The sequence below is a fragment of the Silene latifolia genome, chromosome Y, assembly GCF_048544455.1.
Source record: "Silene latifolia isolate original U9 population chromosome Y, ASM4854445v1, whole genome shotgun sequence".
Taxonomy (NCBI): domain Eukaryota; kingdom Viridiplantae; phylum Streptophyta; class Magnoliopsida; order Caryophyllales; family Caryophyllaceae; genus Silene; species Silene latifolia.
The window spans coordinates 425,914,407-425,931,384 of NC_133538.1; positions in this window are offsets into that span (position 1 = coordinate 425,914,407).

Here is a 16,978-nt window from a genome sequence, read left to right on the forward strand (position 1 = left end):
AAAATTCCAAATAAATTCAAAATTTGAAATTTAAACTCATGAACATTCTGGAAAAATTCCATGACACTCATAATGTTCAAAAACTTTAGGTTAAAAATTCGAAAATTTACCGGAAAAACAATGTTGCGGTTTATCGATTTATAATAAAATAATCATAAAAAACATGGAAAAATTATTTTCATTAATTTTTTTTCAATTTTAGATCTGAAAAATATAATAAAATGCAACATTAGATGTTTTTCCTAAGTCATAGATTATGTTTTATTAATTTTCACTAATAATGTCACTATTTATGCTATTTTTCTTCAAAAATTCATAAATCATGCAAAAAGACTTCTTTATAGCCAATTATTTTACACACATCTTGTAAAATTGCATGTGACAATATATTAATTTTCTATGACCAGATTCGAAATTTAACTCATATTAACCTATTTTTCACTTAAATCCGAATTTAATAATGAAAAATTCATTTTTCGAGCATAATAAGTCCAAAAATTATGAAAATTTACAGATTATCTCAAAATAATATATGTGACAACATATCCAAAAACCAAGTGAAAATTCGAAGTATAGCTATTTTTAGACCAAAAATGACATTTTTACTCATAAAATCACATTTAAATGCCATTATTGTAAATTATGAACAATAAAAATCCGAAAAATTAACCAAAATATCCTAAAACACTTTAGGACCAGAAATATTAACATGCATGTAATAATTTCGTGATATATCATAATAACACAAATTTTACAAGTTTTATTTGTTATTCATATAACTTGGAAAAACTTTTAACCAATTTGCATGCAAACAACCGTGGCTCTGATACCTATTGAAGGAAATGTAGATTCATATACATACTAACATACTCATATATGTCTAAATAAATTTGTCATAAAATTAAAACGGATCTTATGCATGCAAACAATAATATAAATAGAGGAGAAATCATGTCCTTACATACAATATTTCGGTTATATTGGGCACAAGAGAGATCACCTATCTCTTTTGTTCTTGAGCTTTTCCTTTATGGATGAACAAGATCTAAGTATAAGATCTCTCCCCAAGCTTTATACCCAAGGCTCCTCTTAATTTTAATTAATATTACAATACTAGTATAATATTAATCGAGGTAGAAAATTGAACCAAAAATTTATTAACTCTTGAATATTTCGGTTTTTTAAGAGAGAAGAAGAGAGGATTTTTCTTCTCACTAGAACTCTATTTTGGATGAGTGAATTAGAATGAATAATAATACACTACACTTAGTATATTATTAGGTAAAATTATAGAGAAAACAATGATCATTTTTGCTTCCCCAAAACCGTGTAAGAGGAGAGATATAGGGGAGCCAATGCATGGAAAAATTGTTCTTCACAATGAACAATAGGCTTGCATGGCTAGGTTTGCTTTTAATCATTGTGTTTTTCCACTAATTACAAACAACTTATAATTAGCTTAAATCCTTCTAATTTTCGGCCCACTCTATAATATGGATTCCATATTATTTTTGTCAATTGTCTATATGTTACATGTCACATGTCACATATATTTGTTATGTATTTTTAACATATTAAAAATCAACGTATTAATAAAAATACGTCACATACAAAAAATTGACTTAGTAATTTCATAATTACTTGTGCCAAAAATTTTACCAATTTATAAATCACAACTGATTGTATTTATAACAATTCATTCAATTTAATTGTTACATTAAACAATTATTTTATCCGAGTAATGATACAATTCAATTACTCAGACCGTATCTTATTTAATCACATTTCAATATGATACGTAAATTTTACTTCCAAAATCGTCCGTCAATTTTCAAGTAATTTAATTAACTCGCAACATTATACGATTAATTAAATAATCAATTAAGAGTATTGCCCTTTAGGTATGACCTAGGGGGTCAACTGATCACCACCGTCACACGACAGTAATGTCAAACTCTAGTCAGCCAATCATTACCGATATATGTTGACCAGTTGACAGTAACAATATTACTTCCCAATTGTATTCATTTTAATGAGACTTAAACATGTGATCATCATGATCAACAGTCGTGATCGCATTATTGTCGGAGGACACATATTCCAACAAGTTTACCTCAACATTATAATCCAAAGAGTTTCTCGTGATTATGATGAACTATAGATAGAATTTACAGAAATTTATCGACCAAGAATTCTAATAGTAGAATTAGCCAAGAGGTTGGCTTATCAATTTACAGATAATTGAGTCTTGGAATCATTTATATAATTCTTGAGGGAGGTCAATTGTATAAATGCTTGAGTCTTCGCGTTATAACAGTATTGCATTAGACTTAAATCATGACGATGAGTATGCTTATTATATTTTATTCTTCTTTTTCGCAGTGTAGAATACGTTTTATTTTGATAATACTGTTACAACAAATGGCTGGAAATAACGAAATCCCAATGCCAAGTGCCACACTTGGACGCGAGTCCTGGCTAAAAGCTTTTATGGACCACATGAATCAGTTCACACGTCTGAAAAATGACGGGTCCAACTTTGCGGACTGGGAGGCATCATTGTCGAATGCTGCCATTGCTGACGGTAAGCTCAAGTACTTAACTGAGCCAATACCGGTAAACCCAGGCCCCAATGCAAGAGTTAACAAGTCACTTGCTTATAGTGACTTCGTCATGGAAGCGGGTGCGATAAAGAACGTACTCATTTTTGCAATGGAAACCAATTTGCAAAGACGCTTCATTTCCCAAGGTGCAAACAAGATTTTCACCACACTCACTAACGAATTCTCAAAAGCACCGAGAATCGTTACGTATGAGCATACCTGTCGCTTCTTTGATGCGAAACTCTAGAAGGGCAAACCGGTTAGCCCACACATTCTTAACATGATTGAGAATGTCGAGAAATTGGAGGCACTTGATTGCAAAATCAATGAGAGCATAGCCATTGACCGTATGCTTCATTCACTTCATGATGGTTTTGCCCTCTTCAGGGCAAATTACTACATGAATGACATGAAGAAAAGTCCTCATGAGCTACACTCACTTCTCGTACAGACCGAGAAGGATATGAAATTGAGTGGGAGCATGAAGCAAGATGTTCTCATGATTTACAACAAGAATAAGGGTAAGGGCAAAGCTCCCGGCGACCTAACTGTAGGAAAGCCAAAGTTTAAGAAGCCACGAAACGGTAATAGTGGGCCTGGTGAGACTAGTGGCTCACAAGGCAAGGCAAAGAGCAAGGGCGGTGACATTGAGTGCCACCATTGTCACAAGACTGGACATTGGAGGATGAACTCTTCCGTGTACCGTGAGGACATAAAAGTAGGCCGCGTCACTCCTGTTGGTATGTCATCTTATATTCATATGATTGAGATTAACCATGCAATTTTCGAAACTTGGTTACTTGATACTGGTTGTGGTTCTTATCTGTGTAATCATTTGCAGGGCCTAAGAAACATCAAACCCCTCGCAAAGGGTGATGTGGACCTGAGAGTTGGGAATGGAGCACGAGTTGCTGCAGTCTCAATGGGAACATATGTAATCCATCTCCCTAGTGGTTTTGATTTATATTTATATAACTGTTACTATGTACCCAGTTTATCTAAGAACATTATTTCCGTTTCCGTACTCGATAAAGACAGTTTTGCATTTTCAATAAAGGATAATAGCTGTATTTTCTCTTTTAATGAAATGGTTTATGGCAAAGCAGTTTCCATGAATGGAATTTACATCTTAGATCAAACCACGGATATATTACACGTGAATAATAAGAAATTAAAGGTTGGCGACAAAGATCAAACTTATCTATGGCATTGTCGAATGGGACACATAAATGAAAAACGTGTAAAGAAACTCGTCGAGAATGGTACTATTCCCGCATTCGATTTTTCTACATTTGGCACGTGTGAATCATGTCTCATTGGCAAAATGACTCGAATTTTCTTCAAAGGTGTTGGAATGCGCGCTAGTGACCTATTATGACTCATACATACTGATGTTTGTGGACCTATGTCAATTACCGCTAGAGATGGCTATAGATATTTTATCACTTTCACGGACGATTTGAGTAGATACAGATATGTCTACTTAATGAAGCATAAAAGTGAGTCCTTTGAGAAATTCAAGGAATACCAGAATAAGGTTGAGAACCAACTGGGAAGAAAGGTTAAAGCACTCCATTCAGATCGGGGTGGCGAATATCTTTCAAATGAGTTTGATCAACACCTTAAGGACTGTGGAATCGTTTTACAGTAAACTCCACCTCGAACACCTCAATTAAATGGTGTGTCCGAACGGAGAAATCGAACATTACTTGATATGGTTCGATTCATGATGAGTCAGACGGTAGTACCTGATTCATTATGGGGTTTTGCTCTTTTGTCAGCTGCTCCTATACTTAACCGAAGTCCGACTAAAGCTGTCGACAAGACTCCATATGAAATGTGGAAGGGAACGGTACCTAACTTGTCCTTTATTCGGGTTTGGGGCTGCGAGGCTTATGTCAAGTGGAGACATGAGGATAAGCTCGGCCCGTGATCGGTAAAGACATACTTTATTGGTTATCCAAAAGGAATGTTTGGTCATTACTTCTATTCGCCTACCGAACATCGAGTTTTTATTGCGGCTAGTGCGACGTTCTTAGAGAAAGAATTTCTCGAGAACAAGTCAAGTAATAGAACCTTCGAGCTGTCGGAGGTTCAAGAACCAACAACCGAGGAATAGATGGAGGAAGTTATTCCTTCAACTGATGATACAGTTAATATTCCTCAGGAACCTAGGAGGTCGGGTAGAGTCTCTAATCCTCCAGACAGATACATTGGTATGGTCGAGGAGAATGACGTTTTGCTCCTAGAGAGTAATGAACCCGCTACCTATAAAGGTGCCATGACATGTTCTGACTCAAAGCTATGGCTTGAAGCCATGCAATCCGAGATGGACTTGGTATTGTTGGAGCTTGTGTCGAATAACGTATGGGATCTTCTTGATTTACCTAATAAGGTAAAACCTCTACAGTGCAAATGGCTTTACAAAATAAAGCGTTCTATAGACGGGCAACCAGATATCTATAAGGCACGACTAGTGGCAAAAGGTTTCACTCAAGTGCACGACTTGCATTATGATGAAATTTTTGCACCTGTAGTTATGCTGCATTCCATTCGGATAATCTTAGCGATTGCCGCTTTTCATGACTATGAAATTTGGCAAATGGATGTGAAAACCGCCTTCTTAAACGGTTATTTGGAAGAGGAGTTGTATGCAACCCGAAGGTTTCATAGATCCTGAAAATCCTAAGAAAGTGTGCAAGCTTAAGCGGTCCATTTATGGACTTAAGCAAGCTTCTCGGAGTTGGAATCATCGTTTCGACCAGGTGATAAAGAGTATAGTTTCACTCGATCGGTCGAGGAACCATGCTTATATATCAAGTCGAGTGGGAGGAAGATTATTTTCTTGATATTGTATGTCGATGACATACTCTTGATTGGGAATGACATTCCTCTCTTATCTTCGGTTAAAGGATGATTGAAGAACCATTTTCAGATGAAAGATCTGGGTGAGGCACAACGCATATTGGGAATCCGTATCTATCGGGATAGATCAGACGGACGTTATCACTAAGTCAGGAGTCTTATTTGGATAAGATTCTTGAGAGGTTCAGCATGACCAACTCAAAGAAGGGGAACCTTCCAATGACTTCTGGGATGCATTTGAGCAAGTCTCAGTCACCCACGACGCCTGAAGGGATTGAGCGCATGAGTCGTGTTCCTTATGCATCAGCCATAGGATCAATCATGTATGCCATGATATGCACACGTCTAGACGTGGCATATGCATTGAGTATGACGAGTCGGTACCAAAAAAATCCAGGTGAAACACACTGGATAGCTGTTAAAAACATCCTTAAGTACCTACGGAGGACTAAGGATAGGGTATTGACTTATGGAGGAGATACTAAGCTATGCGGAATCGGTTATGCAGATGCTAGCTTCCAAACGGATTGAGATGATTCAAAATCTAAGTCCGGGTTCGTCTTCACTCTTAATGGTGATGCGGTCAGCTGGAAGAGTTCCAAACAGGATGTTGTAGCAGATTCTACCACTAAATCCGAGTACTATGCCACTTCGGAAGCAGCAAAGGAAGCTATATGGATGCGTCAATTCTTACAAGGACTTACGATAGTTCCTAGTTCGAATGACCCGATCATCATCTATTGTGATAATAGAGGTGCCATCTTCTAGGCTAAGGAGCCTAAGTCTAGCAACAAGTCTAGACATGTACATCGGAAGGCTCACCTGATCCGTGATTACGTGGAGCAAGAGGAGATAGTGATTGACAAGATAACTTCAGATGATAACATCGCGGACCCTCTCACTAGACCGTTGAATTATGATAAGCATGAAGGGCACGTTATTTCCATGGGAATGAAACGTGTTCCTGAGTTGTAGTAGTTGATTATGGATTCGATACATTATCTTTTTCATATACTATTTATAACTTCATCGTTTTATTTCATATTTTGTTTTTCATGTGGATTGTACTGACAACATTGAACGCCACAAAGTGAACTAAATTACATTATATTTGTTTTGGTCCGTAATCGCCTACATGAGCTGATAACTTTGGCTATTATATTGTGCAGTCGATTGATGGTGGGTTCAACGAGCCATAAGTCAAACAGTTGGCTGATCGGTCACAGATGCGAGTTATAACGATACCTCTTAGGACAAATTGTGACAACGTAATGGAGTCCTAAATGTTTAAAAACATTTGGTGCCAGGTCGTGGATTGGACGTCCATTGTGTTCCTAGAGTCGATTCTTTTGACTATCGACTGTCTCTTGAGATTAAGGCAGTTTTTGGGTGACTTTGGTTTCTTTCTCATGGTCTGCCTTAACAGGAGGCTAAGCAGATTTTTTCTGGGTCATTTATACTGTGCTTATATCTGCAGGATTCGAGTTGAAGAAAATATCCAACCTTTATCAGGTTTAGTTATTTCTCAGGGCCACTCGAGGAGTTGTAATTGAAATGCATGGCCATGCTCGAATGATGATTCCTTTATCAGTTAAGTTACTCTCTAGTTGGGGAAACCACTCTTGATATTGATCACTTGTAAAATACAACCTTTGTGAATACGGATTTTGCAAATTGTTTTACATTGAGTGGGAGAAATTTTAGGATATGAGAATAGGTTATCACACATACACTTGTGAGGACAAGTGGGAGATTGTTGGAGCTTGTGTCCTTCACAATTAGTGTGATAACATTTATAAATCTCTTATAGGTTCACAAGGGTATACTTAGTATTTTATCAGTTGATTAACGATTACTTAATAACGGTTGGCTTGCTAGAAAGTTTGACTTTATTATCATACTGATGGCGGTGATCAACTGGTCCCTAAAAGTCACACCTAAAGGATGTGTTTGAGAGATGCGATTATGGAAATGTAATCACATTGATGCCTTATATGACTAAATGGTTAGTCCATGTATATGACTAAAAAATTAGTCAATGTGATGATGAGACGATTATTTAATCTAATTAAATAATATTAGCTGAGACGAATTAACTGTCAATTCGTAATTTGAATATAAACTGTTATATTTAATTAATGTATATAATGTTAGCTTGAATGAATTAAGATGTTAATTCGTAACTAAACGTAATCGGTTATATATAATTAGCTAATTATAAATATGCGATACTTATAGTTAAAGTATATATTATACGATATTGTCATAATAAATTATTACAGACCGGCATTAATAAGTCGACTGCAAGCTGTTGTGTGTAGACTTATTAATACGGAATAAAATAAATGACAATTTATAAATAATACAGTTTATATACATTATGTAAAACTACCAAAATAAGAAGATTTAATCTCCTTATTTTTGGTAGGTGAAAAACCGAAAATAAGAAGATAATTTTCTTATTTTTTTCGGTTGTTACACAAAAAAAAAAGGAAAGAAAATATCTCCCCCTATTTGCTCTTTTACACGGTTTTAAAAGAGGAGTGGGAGATTATTTTTCTAACCTAATTTTGACCTAATATTCTCTCATCAAACAAAACAAAAAAAAAACCCTAAATTAATTAGTGAATTTGGGGATCTCATTCTAGCAATTTGAGGGGCATTTCTCGGAGCATCTTGGGTGCAACAATTAGGAGAATATCATTTTGATATTGTTCTTAGGCCTAAGTTTCTAGGACCAAAGGTTGATTATTAATCTTTTCTATTTTGTTTATGCAATTTCATTTATGACTAGTATTCATAATCATAATTTCGTTATAATCCTAATAATCTTAAAGGAAGTATACCGATATTTACTATAGTAATATGGTCACTGTTAAAAAAACAATATTTGATTCACATGTATCTTGGAATATGTACTTATGATGACATATTTATTTAAAAGTTATGTAAAGAATACGGCTTACCTGTGTAGGAATATTACTTAATACCTTTAATGATTTATTTATTCATAATCATACTCGTGATGTTGACAACTAATCCAGCGTGATGACTCTCCCAAGACTGCCCCAAACTCAATAAGCGCCTCACCTGTCACAATCTCCTCACCATCTCCGAATGGATCACCATAGATTCTACAAAACACAACACGGGGTCAGTCACTGCATAATTAAAATAAGACAAGTGCATAAAGCAACCAGCTGATCATCCTCCATCCCCGGTCTCTCGATCTCACACAGTAACCGACTACACACCGAGGTGTGTAGCCCTACCAGACTACCCATCGCAATAGGTAGCCCACGCCGCCAGTGGGGGGGACTGCAGCCAATCCCCACCAAAATCTCGCTCATCAATGAGCGATAACCCTGTCCCTTAATGTGCACATCCCCTCCCGTGACGGGTTCCACGAAGGGCGAACTAGGGCGTGAAGCCACTCCCGCAAGTGACTCCACCACAACCATCACAACATCGTCACAACCACCACCACACCAACACTCCGATGATCAGCAGACAACAATCATACACAGTACAATCACATTCTTAAATTAATTAACAGTGAACTGAGTAGCAAATCCTACCTTTTCGCAATCCGCTACACTGCAGTTAATCATACAAATGCATAACAAATACCACATCGTCCCCTACAACACCGATAATCCACAATCAACACACATATGATGACCAAACCCTAAACCTCCAAATCACAAATTAGGGCAAAACCCTAAAAGACAAATTAATGAGACTCATGAAATCAAAGGCTTACCTACACAATCGACGCAAGGAAAGATAAACTAGACTCACGAACAATCCACGCAAATGAGAGAGAGATTTGGAGTAGATTAGAGTTACGTTGTTACGTTGTGTAGTTTAGGGTTTGTAAAAATGATTAGAAACTGTAAAACGCGTCTTAATATAACTCTAATCCTTTCTAAATCGACCGCGAGAAATATTACCCGTCAGACCGGATACTCGGTCGAGTATCGAGTATACTCGGCCGAGTATCCTCTACTCAGCCGAGTATTCCCATATTCGGCCGAGTATTCCTGGGCTGTAAACTGTCCAGAAACACACGACACCCTTACTCGGCCGAGTAAGCCATGTTCGGCCGAGTAACAGACTTAGAAAATTGAGGTATTACAGTCTTTCCTCCTTAAAAAGAACTTCGTCCCCGAAGTTCTGACCCAACCTATAAAACATGGACACCTAACACTAACTCCACCAACCACGCTTACTTCCACCATATTGCTCACGATATCGTCCCAACTACAGCATAATCTCTCAATGCTAACGCCATAGTACTATCGGATACCCACAACATAAGTGTTGCCAACTCTGTCTTACTTCCATAACGCTCATTAGCACCCTCAATTACCAAGACAATCTACCGGACAAGATCAACCATCAAAACGGAATGTTACATTTTATCACCCTTAAAACGTACTTCGTCCTCGAAGTTTACTCACACACATAAACATCATCACACAATCCGTTAACACTACCGAAGCTTACTCATACTCCTAAACATCATACTACTACGAGCACTGCCATTGCCTGTAATAAATACACCACAACACGAATCAATCCTTTACTCTACACCAACACTCAAACTTCCAATTGTACTATAACATGTACAACCATCAAACTCTCTTTTCCCTCTCCACTCCTCTTAAGATAAATGTTACGTCCTCGTAACTCACTAATACTAGGTCCTTTGTTATACCTCCCTTAAACCTCATTACCACCGCATGTGAACGATCACCCACTATAATCTCAAGACCTACAACCAATCCTATATCCATGGCTCTCTTTCTCTAACAGTCCTCATACCTCAATTCATTCTGCACTCACATAACATATATCATAAAATCCTCAGTATAACCACCACTCCATCTCTTCCACATTACGGCAAAACAACATACTTCTATATACTTATACACTCATCTCCACGATCTTAGCTCAAAATCCACAAAATATTACACATACTCACATTAGCTTCTCAAGTTCATCTCTTTTATTACCACAAAACTCACCCTTAACTTGACATGATACTACGTCCCAAAACTCTATAGTCACTGTCCCAAGAAAAGGTGCTAAACCAGCTGTAGTTTCCAGTTCAATACCACACATGTTCCACGATTCTCTTGCCACAACTATGTCTACAAACGCCTCATCTAAAAAAGATCAAGAGTATTCTAACAACCTCTCACAGCTGTGTCTTAATGACAGAATTGTCACTATACCATGACAACAACGAAAACATACGCAACTTTCTTCCATATCCCACTTTACCCTCAAACCGAAGCCAAAACTGATAAGAAACATTAACAAACAAAACAACACTCGATATGCCAACCCGACACTGACAGCAAACAACAGTAAACAAACATCAATCTGTGACAATATGAAAATACTCGTATCACAACACGAATTACCGTGCCCAGTTCACAACAACCACATCGATAGTCATCGCAACTTTTACAATCTCATAACACTGACTGAGTACCATATCCTTGACCAGAAGACTTTCTTAAAACCGTTCTACTAGATCACGACGCAACATAATAAACGGAATCACAGATACGACCTTCTGAATATTATCCAGACCATGACTCATGAGGTCAGAACCTCACACAAACATTTACACATATCATGGACCCATAAACAAATTTAACTAGCCAATTATGATTACGTAAGTTACCACTTAATAAAGAGTATCTCTCATCCGAACTTAACTCAGGTGCCCTTCGCAACATATCCACCCATACACACAATTATCACCACCCGGCGAACGTAACATGTCATCAGTACCCAACTACGAGCGAACACCTCATATATCAACATCTTATACTCCCTCACACCCATACATACCAATCAGGCCTCTACAAAAAAAATCAACCTCTTAGAATGACTATCTTTCCTATTTATCATCACCCTTAACCACTAGTGACAACACCACAACACCACCATTGCTCATGTGACTACTCCCTTACTATCACTTCTTAATGTAACAATCGTTTTCTCTCTTTGGTTGTCATCCCAATAACGAATATCAAATCCACCAAAAAAATTTACCTCAAGATTATTCCCAATTCTCTCCTTTATCGTATCGTCACCTAACTCTCCACCAAAATCTCAGATCGTGCAAACACTCTACAAGCTTCTTAATCCCTTAATACCTCGAAACTCGCGGCTAACATGTCGTTCTGCTCCCCCCTATATAACCATTAACTCACACCCTATGATGAGGCTATTGTACATTTCCATGACTTCCTACTTTCATGCTCCTTAACTCCGGTCAACGTTTTCTGAGCTTACTTCCATCCCTCTTTCCCCCTTTTCACTCAATAATACCAATTAATAATTCATCTCCTTTCTTCTTCTACCTAACTCTTTAGTACTCCGATTACCTTCTTGTTGCTCTACAACTCAATTTCCATTAGTTCATATGAATACCTTCTCATTCTTTTTTATCATTGATCCCCTCTCATCAAACTACTCACTCATACTTGTCACCATTAAGTCCCCACAACTAACGGTTACCCTTTAATTAGTTGTATCTCCCTTTCGTATTCCTAGAAAACCAACCATTCACCTCATAGGTTAATTACCCAAAGAATTGCACACTAGGATCACCTCTTGATAATCCAAATTCCCAAACTCGGCCACTATCTACTCATCGCGGCATAACTCGATCGCACTATACACCATTCGTTTCTATCCCTCTATAACGACCTTTCATCACATATATCCTTAACCAACACAATTCTAAGCGTCTCCCTCCATAAACCCTACACATCCCAATTTGACACTATTCGCATCCCTCATCTCAACCTTTGCATTCTCACATTTCTTTACACTTATATCACTCTTGCCTATAAACACTTACTTTTGTATTACTCAACACACGACTATATCACTCACCATATCTCACAAAACATGCTCTTTACCTCGATTAGCTCATCATTCTTCCCTTTCCTTTTAACACTATCCCTCACAACCACATATAACTCATGTCCAACCTAGCCAACACATATCCCTCTTAAGCCGGCATTCTCCCTATCATAGTAGTCGGTAACTTACGTATCAAGACCGTCACATATATAAAAGAATGCTTTAAGACCCATAATAAACATGTACACGTACCCTACGACTCACAAGAAATGTAAAAACATAGCCACCGACTTAAAATGACCATCCACTGAGGTACTCGGTCGAGTACAGGGTACTCTGTCGAGTAATGGGACTACTCGGCCGAGTTAACGACTCCAGAAGCTGAACAAAATTCTCACAGAAAGATTACTCGGCCGAATATGGAATACTCGATCGAGTATGAAAGATACTCGGCCGAGTAGGGCCTACTCGGTCAAGTATCGGCGCAGTTCCCAGCACCGTCCAGTTTTCGTAAAACGGTCATATCTCACTCGTTACTTGGTCATTTTGGGTGTGTGACCTATCGTTAGAATCGAAGACAAGCTATCACCTCAACTTGGAATCACAGCAATATCATTTCTAAAACTAGACTTATGACAGTTTTAAGACAACCCTTCCGTAATCGTTCTTCATACAAATCAAATTTTCTAAACAAAACAACTTGAACATGAATAAAGCAAACATTAACAACTCGATACTTCTAAAAACCAGTAAGTGAACTTTTATCAACCCACATGAAAATTAAACACGACATTCATATATATAGACGCATGACCTTAATCACATGCTACTACCAACAAACCAAACATTAACATCATCATGATCATATACACATGTACCAGTACCCCTTTGAATGCCACATAATAAACACTTAACATGCCAACAATCCCATGCTCAAAGTTTAATATCAACAAGTTTTCGATACATCTTTCAACTACTATCGCGTTCCACTTCCTCCGTCATTTTATTCAACCATGCACAAGACTCATGCCACAAGTACTACACATACATGACTCGACACACAACAATTCCCCCATGTGACCGGCTTGAGATCGTAAGGGCCTTAATGTTACTTCGGGACGTCTCCCAAGTCTTTGCGGTAGCTCCAAACAACTCTCTCCGGGTTCATTTTATTTATACTCCCTTAGTTCATTCGGTTCATTAGTTTTAGGTGCCGGAATCGTCGGCTCTGATACCACTTTGTAACACCCCCTCATACCAAGGTACCTTACCAGGACTACCCCAGCATGAAAGGCTGTTACCATCTCGGTTGCCCGAGGTTAGTACATATCAAACACAACTGTCCAAACACATTTATTAAGGTACGGTAATTATAAAAGTTACATTGTCTCCAAAAAGCAATAACAGAATTATCCAAATGCTAACAACTACCAAAACAACTGCAAAGACTCGTGATGATAACTAATCCAGCGTGGTGACTCTCCCAAGACTGCCCCAAACTCAATAAGTGCATCACCTGTCACAATATGTTCACCATCCCCAAATGGATCACCACATATTTTACAAAACACAACACCGGGTCAGTTATTGCATAATTCAAATAAGACAAGTGCATAAAGCAATGAGCTGATCATCCTCCATCCCCGATCTCCCGATCTCACACAGTAACCGACTACACACCGAGGTGTGTAGCCCTGCCAGACTACCCATCGCAACAGGTAGCCCACGCTGCCAGTGGGGGGGCCGCAACCAATCCCCACCAAAATCCCGCTCATGAACGAGCGATAACCCTGTCCCTTAATGTGCACTGATGCGTGTATTTTATATAAGGTTTCTACCTCCTTTTTACACGCATTTCTATACTATTTTACGTGGCATCTAGCTATAAATACCCCCGAATAGTCTACTTTAGTTCGTTTTGTGTAAATTGCAGGAATAAACCAAAGAGAAGATAAATCGAGCCTAAACTCATCCCATTTGCATGCATTTATGGAGAAAAAGGAGCCGGAGCTTGGAATCTATCACTTTGAAGACGAACGAGCTGATTTCAGAAGGTGTCTTAGTGCCTAAACGTGCCAAAATAGCTCGATCGACTACTTTTCCAGTCGATCAAATGCTTTATATCATGAAGATTACACGATCGAGTAACATTTCTACTCGATCGAGAAGGCATTAAAAGGAGTTACTCGATCGAGTGGTTTATTTCCACTCGATCGAAGGGATTGCTGCTTAATTACTCGATCGAGCGGTTTATTTCCACTCGATCGAGTGGTTTCCTTTATATTTGTATTTTTCCGCCTATTTTCGTATGGGCTTTTGTAATTAAGCTTTGGATTAGGTTTAAGGGGGAGAATTTCGTGTGCTACTAAAAAGGTAGTCTGCGTAACTCTTCATCATCGACTCCTACTTCATCTCTTTCCACCGCTTCTTTCACTTTACTCTTCTACTACCCTTTTCTACTCGGATTCGGAATTATAATCGGTATTATTACTCCCTTTATTTCTTAATCGTAATTGCTTCTTGAATTCTCCTTTTCTCTTATTGCTTTTATCATTGCCTTATTCGATCCCCCTGTTTTCATTATTAACATGTTTAATTTTCATTATCTATATATTATCGTTGTTGATTCCATAGTAATGTGTAGCTAATTCCCTTTTGCTAAGGCTAGGGAATCCATGATTATGAAGGAAGAGTAATTGAATTATTAGGTTAATGCTTGTGTAGTCCTTGTTGTTAATCGCTGCACTTAAATGTATCTGTCTAATTGAGTCGACGCAATTAGGCATTTAAATCATGGTAAACCTTGACCTGGACCGGAAGGTTGGAAAGGGTGAGACTCATAGCGAACATTAGGGCATCGTAGTGAGGACGGAAGCTAAGCTATTTGTGCTTTAGGGCGAAATGAGACCGGAAGGAGATATTCACTGCCCCTTTGACCATACTTGCATTGACCTGAGACCTAGATTGCTTGACTGAATGATCATGGTGAACCGACTGTCTTAGCTGCTTTTTCCTTGTCTGCTTAATCTTTATTCTCTGGTTTTTTCTCTTTCTCTTCCTCATTAGTTTAGAACAACCCAATTAAAACCCCCCAAATTGGTTACCGTGACGAACTTAGACAAAGTTGAAATTTTCCCATCTCCCTGTGGAGATCGACCCGACTTCCCTAGCTATATTAGTTAGAGCTAGTTGGTTATTTTTGATAGGTATACGACTGTCCTATCAAACTTTGGCGCCGTTGCCGGGGAGGTGGCGCAATTTTGCTGCTTTATTTAAGTTTGTCTTTCGTCTCAAGGAACTTTTTCCTTGAGACTGATCTCATTTTTTGCAAAAGTTTTTGATTAGTTTGCAGTTTATCTGTTCTATAAGAGAACATTGTCGTACCTGCTCTGCTTTGTAAATTCTATATGCCAGAATGCCGAATATAGCCAGCCAATCAGAGCCTAATGTGGATTCCCTTCCAAAAGGTTTCTTACTACCCACTACTGAGTCGGGAACTTTTGGAATCCACCCATCCTACATACAGCTGGTTGAGAGAAACCTCTTTAGGGGGGTACCTGAAGAAGATCCATGCAGGCACATAGAGCTATTTACAGAGTACTGCTCTACCATTCCTCTTGCTGTTGGGGTGACACAGGACAAAGTGAAGGGAGTTCTCTTTACCTTTTATTTAGCTGATGATGCCCGGGAATGGTTGAGGGATTTAAATAGGGAAACAGCCGGTATAACCGACTGGAGTTCTCTTACTTTAGCCTTTTACAGGCGATATTTTCCACCATAGCGCACCAATGCTTTGAGAGCTCAGATTACTTCTTTTGAGAAATTGCCCACCGAAGACTTGGATGGGGCTTGGACTAGGTTCAAGAAGCTCGTCCGTTCTGTGCCTCATCACGGTTTCAAGCGTTGGTTCTTATGTACCCAGTTTTACAACGGGTTATATCGGAAACAGAGAGTTATTCTTGATAGTGTAGCTGAGGGGAGATTCATGAAACACGTGGAGGATGATCAAGGGTGGCGTCTTATTAAGGAAATGGCTATCCATGTTGCCGAATATGGAAATCCCCGATGAAACGGGTAAGTCAACGAGTTGGTAGCAGCTGAAGTTGGAAGTCCTAGCAAAAGTCTAGGCAATGTGGAGATTACGGAGGTTATGGGTGAGAGTGCACAAGTTTGTGCAATTACTGAGCATGTGGAGATATGCGGTAGATGCGGCATGGAGGGGCATGACCCTATTGATTGTATGGCGAGAATTGAGCGCGTCCTTGCTTATCAGAAATACAAGCAAGGAGTTCCTTTTTCTTAATTATATGAAGAAATGACAAATGTTTCTACTTCTTCTACGCCAATGCCGCAGCCAAACTCCCCTTCTACAAACGAGGAAATTGCCGAACTAAAATCCTTGATGTTGAAATTAACACAACAATTTGGGGAGAAATGTAGCAAAAATGAAATTGTTATCGTGGAGTTAAGAGAACAATTCGCGCAATTGACACTCGCGAAAGACCAAGCCAACCATTCACCGACATGCGACCCAGTTAACGCCATCAATCTCCGAAGTGGCCTTGCTTATGAGGGGCCAAAAATACCAGAAGACGGGGTTGTGATAGCTGATAATACCC